The 17424-nt window shown below is 39.2% G+C and overlaps 1 protein-coding gene across 1 annotated transcript in view; it reads right to left on the bottom strand.

Moving 5' to 3' along the window:
* The window catches only part of LOC122796306 (aryl hydrocarbon receptor-like), a 1394090-nt gene that overhangs the window by 662690 nt on the left and 713976 nt on the right, over positions 1–17424 (bottom strand). The gene's annotated exons all lie outside the window — the stretch shown is intronic.

Raw genomic sequence — 17424 nt, 5'->3', positions numbered from 1 at the left:
ACTGCCGAATCATACACCAATGCATTGTATGAACATGTACATAAATGTATGGAAATAGCCATACCCAACAGAACCAAGACACTCTCCTCCAAAAAAAGGAAGCCAATCTGGTGGCACCCTGCCATTAATAAACTCTACAACAGAAGGAAGAAACTGTTGCAGAAAAAGGTGACGTCCCAAGACTGGAAAAATTCCCTTATTAGCCTCAACAAAAAGTTGAGATCCCTCAACAAAACCTCCAAAGCCAGCTATGAAGGGAGAATTGCAGCAGACACTAACAACAGCCACAAAGCCTTCTAAAGTTATATTAATAATCTCCATGGTAATACCCAGATTTGCTCTGAGTTACTGCACAACGGTACCTCCTATACTGAGCCAAGAGATATTGCCAACATACTAGTGGACAGATTCAGTGCCAACTTTACCCGCCCCCAAAAGCACCAATCTCAATACCGGAATAATGCCAGGCACCCAGCATTACTGCAGCACAGGTTAAAACTGCATTGTCCAAGGCCAAGAATACAGCTTTCATGGGACCCAACAATGTCTCAATACTGGCTGTGTTCTACATGAATTACAAAGTGAACTGGCACCACATATGTGTGCCCTGTTCAATCACAGCCTCACCTCAGGCTTTGTCCCTTCTGAATGGGGCATTGCTACAGTCATCCCTCTCCATAAAGGAGGAGCGACTACAGACCCTGGAAATTATCGCCCCATTAGCCTGACGAGTCTGATATGTAAGGCTATGGAGCGCATCATCACGGACCTAATTAATAAGGATATAGGGAATCTCCAAACTTTAGATCCCATGCAATTTGGTTTTCTGAAAAGTAGATCATGCCTGCTCAACCTGGTTGACTTCTTTGAGTCAGTCACCAGAGCTGTGGATGAGGGTAAGGCAGTTCATACAGTCTACTTCGATCTGGCCAAGGCCTTTGATACCATTCCTCACTCAGGAATTATTGATAAACTTACCAAACTAGGCATCAACCCCTATATCATTAGGTGGGTTGCAAACTGGCTCACAGATAATTCCCAGTGTGAAAGTAGCGGACTCCAAGTCAGAATGCCAACCAGTCACAAGTGGAGTCCCACAGGGATTGGTCCTGGGTCCTCTCCTGTTTGGCATCTACTTCTCAGACGTCCAGGTCAACACGGAGGGACTCTGGCTGACCAAGTTCGCAGACGACTGCAAGCTGGGAGCCATTATTAACTCCCCAAGTGATCCAGACATCCTACAGAAAGGCTTCACTGAGACCAATTACTGGTGTCAAAACCATGGCCTTAAACTTATTGCCAAAAAATGCATCGTCATGCCCTTTGGGTGAAACTCAAGTCCCCACTAATTACCACTTTGATGGGATCCCACTGAACACTGAAGGAGTTATAAGAGATCTCGGGACACAGGTTGACAGCAACCTCTCCTTTGACCACCCCATTGCCACTGTGGTCAAAAAGTCTTTTTATGTGGCACAGCTCATTATCAAGGGTTTTGCATCCAGGAAGAAAGAGGTCATTATTTCTCAATACTCTTCCCTCATTAGACCAGTCATAGAGTATAATGCCCCATTTGGCATGTATCTCACTAGACATCTACAACAGTTGGAGAGGACACAAAAGTACCTCATGAAGAGGATCCTAGGCCTTAAACACACGTTGTACATGGACAGATTAAAAAAACTCCAGCTATTTTCTGTCTCATATTGTCTACTAAGAGGCAATCTCTTCTCAACTTACAAAGCCATGTCTGACCCAGCTCTGTTAGAAATGCTACATCTAAAGAAATCCCAATCCCTCTACACCACACACTCCAGAGACCGCAACCTTATTACCACAATCAACAGAACATGCTGGAGGGACAGGTTCATAACCCAGAGACTGCCCATGCTCTGGAATAGACTTCCCATACATGTCAAGCAGAGCACCTCACTGGCCCTCTTCAAGAGAAATCTTGATGAGTGGATGGGAAATAGAAAGTTCACCCCGGGGATCACTCCAGTGGCTCTACTTGATAGAGGCAATGGGAACTGACATCGGGTGGCACAATGTCAGGGCACTTCTATAGGCTAGGCTTGTAAAGGCTCCAGGGCCATTAGCCTAGTACACACCTATGAATCTATGACACACGCACCAGAATGCCCTGCACCTTGTTCTACTATGTTTTCAAGGTAGCATCTACAAGTGTAATAAATGCAGTGACACAAATGCTCCTGCTGCTGATGTGAATTGCATAGGAAATAGGCAATCCCTGGTTAGGCCAAAATGATAAGGGTTATTAATCATGTGGTTTCCAAGCAACACTGCTCTGCCTATCATAGCCTGGCTTCCCCAACTGCTGAGATGACACCTGCTTACTGTAGAATTAAATAAAAGGTGACTGCTGATTTTTTTATGCACAGAATGTATTTCTTAACAACTACTTTACTGACATTAGTTAACATAGCATATGCAGGAGATAATTCTAGGACCTGGTTTTCAAATATCAACTATGAAAAAATGAACTGGTAGTGACTAAGAAAAGGGCTGTTGCTATTTATGGTTAGAATCAGGATGTAAAAATGCACAACTCTTTTTGGACAATGCTCTAATAACACCTGTAATGATGTTTAGCTTTTTTAGAAACAAATGTGTACACTGGTCATATTAAGCTTATGAACCTAAAAGTATTAAATATTGCACCATTAGTCTTTAAAGTTACATTCAGGGCCAGAATGGTAAACTTTCATATTCTCCTCGGTCACAGTTCTTAAACACCACAGTCACTGTTAGTGAGAATTATTTCAATGACTCGGTAACTTCATGCCCCAAAAACAGCTGTAACTTTATTACACACGTCAATAAATCTTGGTCAGTAAAGCTATAGTAGGGAAGCATTAATAGGCACTAATAGGCAATATTTGCATCATAAACCAAAATTAATTATTTTCCTCAGAGACTAACATATAATGTAGTCTACCCTGAATGCCATATTTAAAAACGAGAGATGAAACTGCCGGTCAGGACTTAAACACCAGTTCAAGACAGGGCTGTGTGATGACAGCTGTCCAGTGACTAATAGTGCAAATAATGATTTGTCCAATAAGAAAAGTTTCACTTCCTGATGGATCCTTATTTCCCTAAGGTGCACAATCTCAGACATGGTTATATTAATTAAAATGGCCCAGGCAGAGAAGCAGACATGTTACTCATACCATCTTGCAATGTTTGCTTTCTGCAGATGACATCTCTACAGCTAGCTCTCTCTGCAGTTATGCTCTAGAGCCCAGCCTGTCCATCTGGAGACCAGAAATTATCTAGAATACAAAACTTATATTTTGTAAGAATACAAATGTGTTAATCCTTATTTTTCTGCATAATGTTTACATTTTTTCAATTAGATAAATATCTCAGATAAGATGAAAAAGGTAAATAGGTCTTCAAATAATTTTCTGATAGACCAAGTGATTTTTAAATTCCCAGGAAGGATCAGCTGCCTGGATTTGACCTACCATCATGTAGCTTTGTGAAGAAATGGCCTTTCTTTTTTATTTCTCCATATATTTAGGAATTGTTTAAATATCATGGCAGGAGCAAAGCCTGCTCCTAAATCAGGGCACATATCATGGCTCTCCCCCCAAGGGATGACCTGAACATATAAGTGCATGCAAATACAAAGCACATTTTAGGAATGGATGCTGCAAGAAGTTAGGGGGAAATTGACAATATTCTCTTGCTGTCATCTCAGCCTTAACTGACAGCATGCTTAAGTGCAACTTCTATAATAAAAGTGAAACAATAAACTAAAAGGAACAAAATTAGTTTATGTTTTATCTGTTTACAACTTGACACTCTGAATATTATTAATACATTATAATAGCACAGCATAAAGGCTCATGGGTTCTTTCTTTCTCATAAAAGGAATATTTTCCTTCAGGCACATGCCCTCTATTAAATACATTTGAAGAAGTCCACTAAGGACAATAAGCAAAAAAGAAAAAAAGAAAAGAAGATTATATTAAAGGGACCAACTGACTGCCTAAGACTGTAATGATGCGGAGGTGCATTGGAAGGAGAAGATGGAAGAACTTAAGGTTCTGTATGCATCATCTTTCTGATCACTGAGCCTCCTGGATCACATTCTATACAGTTTGAACTACTTAACAATCTTATTTGATATCATTTTGGACAATTTAAGTGGGTAAAGGAGAAGATATGTATAATCTGAAGGATGACAGATACATACTTTAATAGGAACATGAGTAGACAGTCTTTATGACTCAAACTGCTGAGGTAAAATGACTGCATTATTTATTTATAGATACAGATAGATGCATATAAACAAATATATATATATATATATATATATATATATATACACACACACACACACACACACACACACACACACACACACACACACACACACACACACACACACACGTATAATGACTGCTATAAGCAAACTCTACATGAGTCTTCTACAACAGAGCTAGATAGTGGCGATATACATATGTCCTTTACATGTTGATGGAAAATAGAAGAGTTCTCCATCCTTATTTAGCAGCATGGGAGAGGTCTCTTGGCTCACTTAAGGGCCAGAGCTCAATTAGGTGAACAAACTGGGCACATGCTTGACACTCGGTAGGGCCAATCACACTCTGTTACTGTATGGCAAGGGGTAAAGGGGCTGGGACATTGTGGTAACTATCCACAGAGCCCAAGACGTTGTGGTAGAAATGCATAGGGATTGCTTGGACATTATGGTACACATGCACGCCTCATCATTGCTGGGGTTTTATCTACTGTAGAGGTACACTGTAGACTATGACACAGCAGAGGCATCAGATTCTTCTCCCTTTTTTAAATAATTTCTACTAAAACAGCAGGAGGCTGTGCATATGTTTTAAATGCCAGAGCTAATGAAACTGGAGAATGGTCAAGGCCAAAGTCAGACTCTCTGGCAGCAGGGACAGCAGTGACAGAAAAGAGAAAATGAGTAACTCATTACAAAAGCAGCCACAGGAACAAACAGTGGATGAGGAGGGAACACTTAGTAGAAGACCCACAAGCCAGACAGGAAGAGAGAGAGTGGAGAGAATTAAGGGTATTATTAGTCTTCACCCCCAGTACTCTGTCATCCTTTGTCTGAATGAACACGTATTATAAGAAAGCTCTGCTTGAGTCTTGGACATGTGATGTTTCTCAAAAGTTTCTAAACTACATGTATTATGTTGATTTACCTGTATTCATAAATTTTATATTCTCTAATATCTGATGTATCTGTATTATTACAAGCTAAGGGAATGGGGTACATTTTCTGTGTAACTTAAAGGCTCAGTTGAATGATCTAGCTATTGTAGTGGGAGGTGGATGAACACAGCAGGCATACCTCATTAATATCATGGTACACCATGCATGGTGGATAACAGTTAAGGGAATGGCAAAGGGGAAATTCCTTCTATACCCTCAGAATGGTGCTATACTGGTTGACTCATCTCTTCATTGTCTTGCTGGAGATGAATGAAGGGCACCTAGAAAACGAAGATGATGGATGGTACAAGGGGTAACAAAAACTGATACAGAACTTGGGGCATCAACGCTGTAGTTTGGGTAGATGAATTTCTTCCCTCAGACAGGTAAGGAAAAGGCCAGATGGCTTAGGTTCTTCTGTGTTATACATTCTACAACAATCCTGGAATTGTTGGGCAACTTATCTTTAAAGGATAGCCTTTCTGCAGTTTGAGGTGCGTCATTAGGTAATAGATGGCAAGCTGTCCAGCTGGTAAGTTTACTGTCTTCAGATTACTGTCATCCAAGCTTGCCCATAATAAAACAAAGAATAACTTTAAACATTCACCTAGCCTGGCATAGCCTGACAATAAGTGTATGGATTAAATTACTTCTAAGTGTTGCATGTGGTGTTTTTACTGACAGTGTGGGCTAGAGTTTTGAAAAGGTCATGGCTCATCTTAAAACAGTAGAAATAGGGTAAAAGAATGATGTCTGTGCTCATGTTTCCCAAACAGCTTGAACTGGGACCGCAAGCCTAGGAGTGTAGGGTAGGTTGTATTAGGTCAAAAGAGAAAGCAGACATATAAAGTTAGGGCATACCTAAATTATGAATGTGTATAGTGATAGATCTGCAAGATGGGAAGGCAACCTGATTGGCAGGAAACTGATAGAACCCCCAGCCTAACCCCACCCTTCATACAAAAAGGATGAGCAGCAAAAGCATGAGCTAGAGAAGACAGTTAAGATAAAGAGGTTTTGGAAAGCTGGTGACCCAAAGGTGATGGAATTAGGGGTAGAGAAGGCACTTCCTGTTTCCCCACAGGATTTATTTTAGGGGGGGAGGGGGGCTGTCTTCTCCAGAAATGATGGGTAAGATATATAGATTGGATGCTGTAGGCATATATTTAATTGTTTGTTGGCAAGAGAGAGAGAGACTTGTAATCAGACCCTTTACAGTCATGACCCAGATGCCATAAAGAGCACAAAACAAATACATGAACGGTAACAAAATATTGACAGCACATTCTACACAGGATAAAAAGTGAGTTGAATACGTAAACATTACACATTAACAAAACACAGTTAACAGGCAGAATTTACAAAGTAATAACTTAAACCCTATGTATCACAAAAATGAACCTTAAAAGATAGTAAGGTGAAACACCTATTTGGATACCTATACTAATGTATGTTACAGAGTAATTGTAGATATCAGATGATAATTAATTGTGGCTAGGTTGCCAAATTTTAGAAAAAAGCCTTCTCCTCCTCTACTACCAATCCACAAGGTGGTCTAATCAAAGTGAGTACACCAGTGTTAATTCTTCTAAAGGAATAAGTGGGCTCCCCGATACAGTCTTGACCATAGTGGAAAACAGTGATGAGGTTTAGGACTTTTAAAAACAAGGGTATCTAGAGGCCTGTACATCTAGAAGACTTTAGTAGCTTGTGGGCCTTTTTTACTAATTAATAAATCACAATGTTGAGTATCTGGATCTTGAAGGATAAGCCTGCAGCTTGTATCATCTCTGACTTGCAAAAGGTGTGAGTTCTTGCTGGACTGGGGGGGTAGCTCATTCTGGTTTTGGAAGAAATAGATTCTTAGCCACAGTCTTGTGTTCAACTTAAGAGAGAAGATGTGAAAGTTCACAGCAAAGTGTTAATTTTGCTAAGGTCTCTGTACTGCTATTTCAGTATGTATTTTAAATGACATTATGGCATCCAATATTCCTAAAAAAATCTGCAATACCTTTGCTGATCTGTCTGGGGGATACTACAGTTGTAAATGTGATCAAGTCAGGTGGATGGACGGCATTGCAGGGATGGAAGGGTCTTAAAATGCAGGTAGCCAACCTCTGACTGACAGATGGGCTTTGCCTTTGCCCTGGTCAGAAAAGGGTTTGAAAACTTACTTTACCAAACATTCCACATCTGTGGGGCAGGTTTGCAATTGGGGAGCCTTGTGTGCCCTTAGAAGTGTAGCATTGCATATGGTCTATCTAATGAGTCTGGCAGTCAGGTTACTGTTAAGTTCATTCTTTAGACACTTCAGTATTGTTTACTAAAGGATTTCTGAAGTGATACATGATACAATGAAGAATAAAGTCAAACCTTCAGCCAGAGTTGCATGATCTCATAATAAATACAGGCATGCAGACATTTCTTCCCCTCATTAATCATAGCAACTCCTTGTTCTCTCTTGACTGAGCAGTTTGTCTTTTAGACCTGTATCACTTCAGTTATCTTTTCAACCCTTTTCTTACACAGGCAAAGCTGCGCACATTGCATACACTGCCTGTATGCCTTCTACCTATCTTTAATGTGTATTCTTATGTCTGAAATAATGTAAACAATTGTAGTCTGGTACCATAACTGACTGCCGGTCAAAATAAATTATGTTTGCTGGAACAGTTTAACTTCTTTCCTTTTTGTTCCCTCTATGATACCATGACTAGAGACCATCAATTATGAAAAGACTGAACACAAAAGAAAGTTGATAGAGGTGCTTGCTGAAGTTTGTTATCACCTACCTCATTGCTCACTGTAATGTTACTTTAATGGATTCCATCTGTCATTCATATGCACTAAGAAAGAGGCACCTGGTTCTTTATGTACTAATCTCTAGCAGATTTAGATCACACGACTTCTTTTGCCTTTGGACCCTGATATTCTATAGGACGTACCAAGAGATATGGCATCTTATTCAAGTTACTGCTTATTAAGGTATTTACTTTGTAGTCAGCTTTCATTTTCAGCTATGCTTTAGTTATTTTGCTCTGGGAAAATATTTGCATTTCTATGGTAAAGTGCTCTGGTTGTACCCTCCTAAAGTAGATCTCTCTCTCTCTCTCTCTCTCTAAGTAACACCTGGAAGAAAAAAACATTGACTTACTATGCTTACTCAGTTTCAGACACTAAGTAACAAACAATATTCCTTACAGTGAGAACACTTTTCAAGTATATCTTGAATCATTTGGCAGCAGTGAAGTTTATTTAAACAACATCATTACTGTTTTATACATGCCTATATAAACATCTGACAAGAGATCAAATGTCTGAGGTAAAATGCAGCCAAAATGAATGGTTTTCATTGTGTAGTGTTACTTTCAGTGAATCACCTTCAGAAACCAATCCTATGATTAGAATGTAGGCCACATGCCAAAAATAAAGATGAAAAACATTTTCAAGTCATAATTACTTTGGCTGTTTTTTTTTGTTTTGTTTTGTTTTTTTGCGTACTTCTTAATATCACATACATGCTGTCTTTACTTGTTTTGCAAGTTAAAGTGTATGCTACTATATTTTACTTATATTGAGACATCACTTATGGATAAAGTACCTTCACTTAAAGAGTGACTATTCTGAAATAAGACATGTTTTACAGAGCTATTTGTTACTGCTTTATATCCAGATTAAAATCTCCAATACTGGTAGTTCACAATACTGGTAAATGTAAAGGTACAGATAATATATTTAAGCACTGTCCCTGCTCTTGTTAACATAATGAATTTGTTTAAAATCTGTAAGTTTATGCTAAAGAACTGATTACTGACAAAGTCAATGTTGTCCGTCTGTAATTTTAAAACTTTGAAATTCAGTCTGCTGAGACCAAAATAACGAAGTTTTGAAACTTCGAAACTTTAATAAAATTTTTTAAAAATTAACATTTTTACAGGGGGCAAGCCCCTGTGCACCCCCCACAACCCTGTTAAATAAATATTCCAACTCCGAGATCGTACTACAATGAGGAAAATGATAAATTTCCCATTCCGTGCTGTATGGCGATCTCCATTAAGAACTTCAAAGTTCTAAACTTTTGACATTCTGGTCTCAGCAGACTGAATTTTGAAGTTTTGGAATTTTGACATTTCAAATTAAGACCCATATGTGTGTGTGTGTGTGTGTGTGTGTGTGTGTGTGTGTGTGTGTGTGTGTGTGTGTGAGAGTGTATTTGTGAGGAGAAATGTTGTGTGTAAGTGTGTGTTGTGACTGTGGTGTGTGTGAGGGACTGTACTGTGTGGGTGTGTGTTTGCCTTGTGTGACTCTTTGTGTTATCTCGGAGTTAGAATATTAAAGTAGAGGGTGTGGGGGGTGCAGGGGGGCTTTCCCCCCTGCCTATCATTAGTGTAGGGTATTTTGTTTAGTAGTGTGGGGAAGTTGTGTGTGTGTTTTTGTGTGCTATGTGTGTTTTGTAAACTTACATGCTTTTCGGTGTTCTGGGGTTTCGTTGTATTCGTCTCGGTGTTCTGCGTTTCGTTCTTCTGGTCTTTCGTTGTTAGGAAGTAGACCTATATATATATATATATATATATATATATATATATATATATATATATACATACACACACACTCAGTACAAAACAACTGAAGGACAATGCATACTTATGAACACTAATATTTAAAACAAAACAAACAACTTTAGTTACAGTTGAAAGGAAGCTTCTTTAATTGATAAGCTCTTTCATCCTGAGTACTACATCTTCAAACCAAATACAAGTGTTATTTTAAACAATGAAGTCTTAAAGTAGCACACAGAAAACAGGCAGCAGTTTGTAAGCATGTGTACAGTGTGCCATGAAAATGACAAAAGACTCTTCTTCTTCTGGCTTTTCCCGGTTAGGGGTTGCCACAGTGGAACACCTGTCCACTCATGACTGGCAGTAATGTTTTATGGTGTCAGGTTTCCAGTCCGGCACCCAACCTTCCACAGAAGGCACACACTCACACCTAGGGCCAATTTAGAGTGTCCAATCTTTGGGATGTGGGAGGAAACTGGAGCACCCGAAGGAAATCCACACAACCACAGGGAAGGCATGCAGACTCTGCACAGAAGGCACCCCAACTGAGGATTGAACCGGAGAACCTCTTGCTGTGAGGCGACAACGCTAACCGCTGCACCACCGTGGCCGCCAAAATGACAAAAGACTCTAATAGTCAGTAATTAGGTTTTTCTAAAAAAGCTTACCTTAATAGCCTCAGACACACTGCTGTACAGGAAAAACAAATATTTTCTCTTTTATTGCATATATTACTGATTTTATTTTCTTTATTATTATGAACATTTTTATTGTAGTCTTTTATTTAAAGTGTTTCCTCTTGAACAGTAAATGTATTAGCTCAGAAAGAACAAAGCTTGCTTCTCTTGGTGAGTTATTAGAAATACAAAAGGTTATTTTTGGGGGGGGGGATAAAGACTACTATTTTTGTTTAAGTGGAAAATAAAACATTTCAAGATTTTTCTGAGAACGCTGACTTGAACAAATTCTATCACGGAACGGACTGCTGAGTAGAAAAAGCAGATTTATCGGTTTGCATTCCTCACATTATTTTCTTGTTTGATTATGAGACATATTTATATTACATTGTGATACTGAAAATCCTATTTGCTTGAATCTTGCAAGTTATACATCAGGAGAAAACTAACCCTGTGTCTCTGAATAAGTTGTGGCATGGGGGCAAAAAGAGGTTAATTATCTGTAAACTGTGGGAGGTGCAACCATCTTATTTTTACTTAAGGGGAAAAGAAAATATTTCAAAGTTTCTCTAAGGAAGCTGATTAAAACAAATTCTGCCATAGAACAGACTGCTGAGTTAGGAAAGCAAATCTCGTTTTCTTGTTTGCATGCACAATGTATTTTTATTGCAAAGTGCTACTTAAATTTATTTTGCCTTGAACATGAATAGTTCTAGTTAGGGGAGAAAGGACAGCTTATGTCTCTTGGTAAGTCACTGGAACCAGAAGATGTCAATTCCTTGTGAACTGTGACACAGTTAGAGACTAGTATTCTCTATTTAAGAGGAAAAAGAAAGCACTTTAAGGTTAACCTGAGAAAGTTAAATTTGAACAGCTTCTGCCATAGAATACACTGCCATGCCAGGCTATTCCATTCTATGCTTCTATTCCCTATATTTTCATTTGATTACAGCATGTACTTTATTGAAGTCTGTTATTTAAATTTTGTATTTTCTCTTGAACATTAAAATGTCTGGTTAGGATGAAAAATGTTTTGTCTTGAGTAAGTCACAGGAACCAGAAGAGGTTAATTGCCTAGGAAATGTAAGAGGAGCCACAGACTATTAGAATTTTTATTTGAGGAAAATAACACATTTCAAGGTTTCTCAGGAAATGACACTTGAGTAGCCTATGGTACAAAACAGGCAATTGTATAAGAACATAGCATTACTTGGTTTAAATTTCTTGCATGTTTTCTTGTTTGATTTTAGTGTGAAGTTTTACCACAGTGTGTTGTTTAAAGTCTTTTTCCCTCGAATATTAAAAGTTTTAGATAAGAGAAAACAATGCTTTAGAACAGGTTGATTACCTGTGAATTGTGAAGGTGCTAGGAACAAGTATTTTTTATTTAAAGAGGAAATAAATAATATTATACCATGATCTGATTGGCCTCGAGTTATACTAATGGAAAAGAGTCGCCCGGACTTTTTCCATTAGTATAACTCATTTTTAAACATTGTTCGCTATGTTAAATGGGTTTAACATAAAAATAAGCAACGGAGATCTCCATGTTAAACCCATTTAGGAGAAAGCAAGATCTCCGTTTTTTTATGTTAAATGAGTTTAACAGTTAAAATAAAGCAACGGAGATGTCCGCTGTTTTTTTAAAACTGTCTCGCTATGTTAAACTCATTTAACATGGAGATCTTGCTTTGTTTTTGCTCCACAACTATTCTGATGTACTGCGCGGTAGCGCGGTACATCAGAACCGCCGCTGATGCATCACATGGAAGGAAGGGTAAACAACAGGCATATACTATGCCATTATTTAAGAAAAGTAACAGTTTCTTTTCTTAAATAATGTCATAACCAAACGCGCCCAACCGGTAATTTTTTAGCATTACCCACACCCAGGCGTGGGTTATTGCTATAATGAATCACTATAAGAGCTCCATGTACTAGTAGAATCGGACATAAATCAATCAAAATTTTAATATTAAGTGATTTTAACTTCATACATCCAATAACTAGTGCGAGCCAACATTTAAAATACCACAAATCACAAGATGACAGGATAATAACAAAAATCACCATTTTTTTTTGTGCTTCCATTTTAGAATGCTTAGTTTTTTTTAACAAAAATAATTAATAAGACCTGAGAACACTGTTGCATTTAACATTAACTGCCATTCCAATTCATATTTCTCTAATAAAAATACATCCCCAACTTTGATGTCTAAGTCAACACTGTCCATAAAAAAACTCAAATTTCAAATAGTTATTGCAAACAATGCTGTGTCTATACAATGTGCTTTCTGTCAATATTTTCTTAATTGAATAAACATGTTCATAAATGTATTGATTTAGCTTTCTTTCAGTCTTGCCCACATAAAAAGCATCAAGTCTTCCAACTAGCAAGCCAGACAATGCCACTTAACACCAATTAAAATTCCGGTACTTTTCCGTTATCGGGGCAACACTTGTAAAGAGCGCTTACAATGTTAGCCCGTGCTCACATATGTAGGCAGCCACAGCAAATAAGATTGAGATACACCTGATAAACTTTTAATATTTTTTGTTATACTTAAAATGTTGTTTTCTTTTCTTTCCTACTACAATGTTGGTTTTGTGCTGTAAGGTTCGTTTTGAGGCCTAAAATTGTCAATGGGAGGAAGGTAGGAGAAAAGCTTGAAAACAGTGTTGTATCAAGAGCTTTTCTTCTTTGAAACTATGACCTGTAACTGGTCCACCGTGGCAAGAGTGCTGAAATTCTACTTTAAATCTGCACAGAAAGATGAGGAGGTCAATATACATTTGACGTGTATCAATATAGTAGTTACTGTAGTAGTGTCTGACACTTGAATTTATAGATGCAAGAGTAATGACACGTTCTACGTCATGTTTATAAATTTCAGTGCCTTTTCAAAATGTCGCGACAAATTCTTTTCTGAAAGACTGCTGTTTCCTGTTCTCTATAAATAATTACGTTTTAGTTTCTATGCTTAGAATGCATGTGATATGCCACTGTGTTCTGTATTATGTTTTGTTTGTTTACAAACGTCTTAAGAGATTTCTTTATGTTTCACTTGCTTGCTTGGTACGCAGGAAGGAGAAATACTTTACACGCAATTGTTGAGCTGAAAGTCACTGCCTTCTCATATCTTTTAACCAGGTATGTGTAAAATGTAGAAATGACATCTCGTTTTTTTAAATATTATGCAGTAAAATACTTTTACACACATGTGGTTATATTAACATTAAAAAGACATGACAAGTGACTGGATTCTGAGCTCAGCAACTGCGTAAAAAGTGTTGCCCCGATCACGGAAAAGTACCAAAATTCCTTTTCAATCCTATGCTTCTGGAGAAGCCTGGTAAAGCCAACATTTATAAATTTACAATACTGGCAGAAACCCCATTTATAGGCACATTCATATTTAAAAAACAAAAACAAAATGCTTTTTTCATATGATTGCCCCATTCTAAAATTAATTTTAAATTGAAAGACCTTTTGCCAACAAAATATGTGTAGCCACCTACTATTTCAAATAATTCAGTATGGCCTCTTAATATGTTCTACCTATCACAATGTATGTTCTTAGTAGCAGGGATATCCACACTGTAACTAATGGGCAGTGCTCATTATCATTCACCCTCTTTTAGTTCCATATTTGGCTTTATCAAAATACTGTTACTGTTATTTAAAACTGTTGTATAGTGTGGCACCTTACCAATGACTTCTTTGAAGGTTGCAAAAGTCATGTCTTACTTATACATCTCTTTCCAAAACACAGACAATTTTTTTGGTATCTAATTCATGCAAAACAGGTGATGCCAAGCACCAACTTGCTTAGCCTTCTTTTTGGCCCTAAATAACAATTTCTTTGACATGCACTGAGTGGTAATTAGTAGCATATATATACACATTTGTGAAAGTGGATTTGCTAAATAAAGAAGTTATGTACTCACCATAATGTTCCATGTATGTAGTCCATCTCGCCGAACATTATTACGTGTGGGTTCGGAGCCGATCCTCGGCTTCGACTCGGCCGCTTAGAAAGCCTGAAAACTTCTGATCGGCTCGTGGCTAGGAGGTATCCCATGGTGCATGAGCATATTCCCCAGATATTGTTTGTTACTGGTCTATCAGTATAAGACAGGAAAAGGACAAAGGTCCAGAAGAATAAACTGTAATAAAGGTGCCCTTTATGGTATAAACCACTGTAGAAAAGGAAAAAAAAACTGTATCCAGATCCTCCAGGAAGGGGGCTGGTGGGTGGGTTTGTAATAATGTTCGGCGAGATGGACTACATACATGGAACGTTACGGTGAGTACATAACTTCTTTATGTTATGTAGTCCTATCTCGCCTCCATTATTACGTGTGGGACAGCGTCACTAGCATCTTGAATGGGTGACTCACTGGAAGATACTCCTGAGAACCATGGAACCAAACGAAGCTCTACCCCTGGAAGTTAAATCCAATTTATAATGGGAAATGAAGGTATGAGGGGTAGCCCATGTTGCTGCTGCACATATATTATCAATAGGTGTCCTGGCTTGGAAGGCAGCAGAAGTAGAAAAGGACCTGGTAGAATGTGCTTTGACTTTAAAGGGTAACTCCTTTCCCTGAGAAGTGTAAATAAAGGAAATACAACTAGAGATCCAGTTCGATAGTGTGACCTTAGAAACTGGCAAGCCCATTCTCGCCTCAGCAAAAGAAACGAACAGCTGTTCTGATTTTCTAAATCCTTTGGTCCTGTGGATATAGAAACGCAGTTGCCTATGCACATCCAATTGATGGAATGTATGCTATGCTTTATTGGTGTGATTAAAGAAGAACACTGGCAATTCAATTGTTTGGTTTAAGTGAAATTGAGTACAGACTTTAGGAATAAAAGAAAGATTGGTCCAGAGAGAAACCCTGTCTTTGTGAAAAATTAAATATGGAGGTTTAACTGATAGGGCTTGTAGTTCAGAAATTCGTCTGGCTGAGGTTATTGCCACCAGAAAAAAAGTCTTCCAAGACAGGAATTTCAACTGACAACTATGGGCTGGTTCAAAGGGTGGCAAAGTAAGTCTAGATAGGACTAGATTCAGATCCCAGGGAGGAATGGGGTCTTGAACAGGAGGTCTTAACATCATGGAACCCGTAAGAAAAGATTTGAACAGTTTGTGAGACATAAGACTGGAATCATTAATCCCCGCATGAAAACTGGATATTGCTGCTAGCTGAACTCGGAGTGTAGCAGCTGCTGTACCCTGGTGAAAGAGTTCTGAAAGGAACTTTAAAACAATAGTAATGGGAGCTGTAAATGGATCAACTTCTCTGTTGGTTACCCATATAGAAAATCTCTTCCATTTACTGTGATACAATTTTCTAGTCGAAGGCTGGTGAGAAGAGGTAATAATATGGGTTACAGCTGGAGACAGATCATGAAGCCTGACTAGTGATGGAACTGGAGCAGCCATGCTGTCAGTCTGAGAGTGTGGAGACTGGGGTGAAGAGAACCTGACATGTGTGTCAAGAGGTCTGGCACTGGGTCCAGAGTCCATAGATAGTCTAACAGGTGAGGCTCGAGAAAAAGGAACCAAATCTGACGAGGCAAGTAAGAGTGATGAGGATCATCTTGCTTCCCAACAACATTGCTTTCTGTGTGACCTTGGGAATGAGTGGAAAAGAAGGAAAAGCATAAAGGAGTCCCGGGGGCCAATCGTGGACAAGTGCATCTCTTGGAGACTCTCCCGGAGGGGAGATGAGGGAGAAAAAGGTGCTGCATTTGGTGTTGATGGGGCTGGCAAAGAGATTGCAGCAGGACTGTCCCCACTTGTGGAAGATCAGATAGGCTACTTTCTGGTTCAAGGACCATTTGTGAGGTAACAATATTGCCCTGCTTAGTTTGTCCGCTATCACTTTGTTAGTCCCTGGGATGTGCGTTGCAATGAGAAAGTGTTGGGAAGAAATTGCCCTATTCCAAACTCACAGGGCCTCTGAACATAAAGGGTATGATCTGGTCCCCCCTTGTTTGTTTAGATACCAAAGCACCGACATGTTGTTGGTCTGGATAGTTATCGTCCCTAGAGGGAGGAAGTTGTGAAGTGCTTGCAATGCTAGAAGCACCGCTCTCATCTCTAGGACACTGACATGCAGATGGGCCTCCTGATCTTGCTATGTGCCTTGGACAGTCCTGCCTAGATAATGCCCCCCCACCCTATCTGGGAGGCATCTGTGGTCACAGTGGCAATGGGTTGGTGCGGTACAAAGGGAGTCCCTGTGGTAAGATGACCTGGCTGAATCCACCAGCGTAGATCCTTTTTGCAAGAATCTGTGATCAGTATCTGGTGATGCAGAGGCAACTGCTGAAAGGACCACTGGGATGACAGGAGCCACTGGAGTATCCTCATATGTAGTCTTGCTAAAGGTACCAAGGTTATGGTCGATGTCTTAGTTCTAAGAAGCTGCAACACTGCCTTCACTTTGACTCTTCGAAGGGGAAGTACCCTGTAAATTTGCTGCGCAAGATTCTGTATTCTATCAGTAGGTAGTCTGGCTGTCATAGAAACCGTGTCTATGTTTGCTCCTATAAATGTTATAGGTTGAGTGGGCAAAGTTGAGGATTTTTCCCACTTTATAGAGATTCCCAACAGAGAACAGAGCTTGATTGTGGAATCTCTTAATTGAACTAGACGATGCCTGGTGGTGGCAGTCAGGAGCCAATCGTCCAGGTTTGGAAATACTTGGATTCCCTGATGCTTCAAATGAGCTGTCACTACTGCCATGCACTTGGTGAACACCTGGAGGGGCTGTGATGAGACCAAAGGGCAGCACCCGAAATTGGTAATGATTGGCTCCCATGCAGAAGCTTAGGTAACTCCTTGATGCTTTGTCCATCATTATGTGTTAGTAGGCATCCTGGAGATCTATTGAGCACATCCAGCTGTCTTTCCCTAACAGAGGGAGTATGGATTGTAGAGTGA

This window comes from Protopterus annectens, chromosome 3.part0 (assembly GCF_019279795.1).
Source record: "Protopterus annectens isolate FY-2018-M chromosome 3.part0, PAN1.0, whole genome shotgun sequence".
Classification (NCBI taxonomy): Eukaryota; Metazoa; Chordata; order Ceratodontiformes; family Protopteridae; genus Protopterus; species Protopterus annectens.
This window is presented reverse-complemented; position numbering and strand designations above follow the sequence as displayed.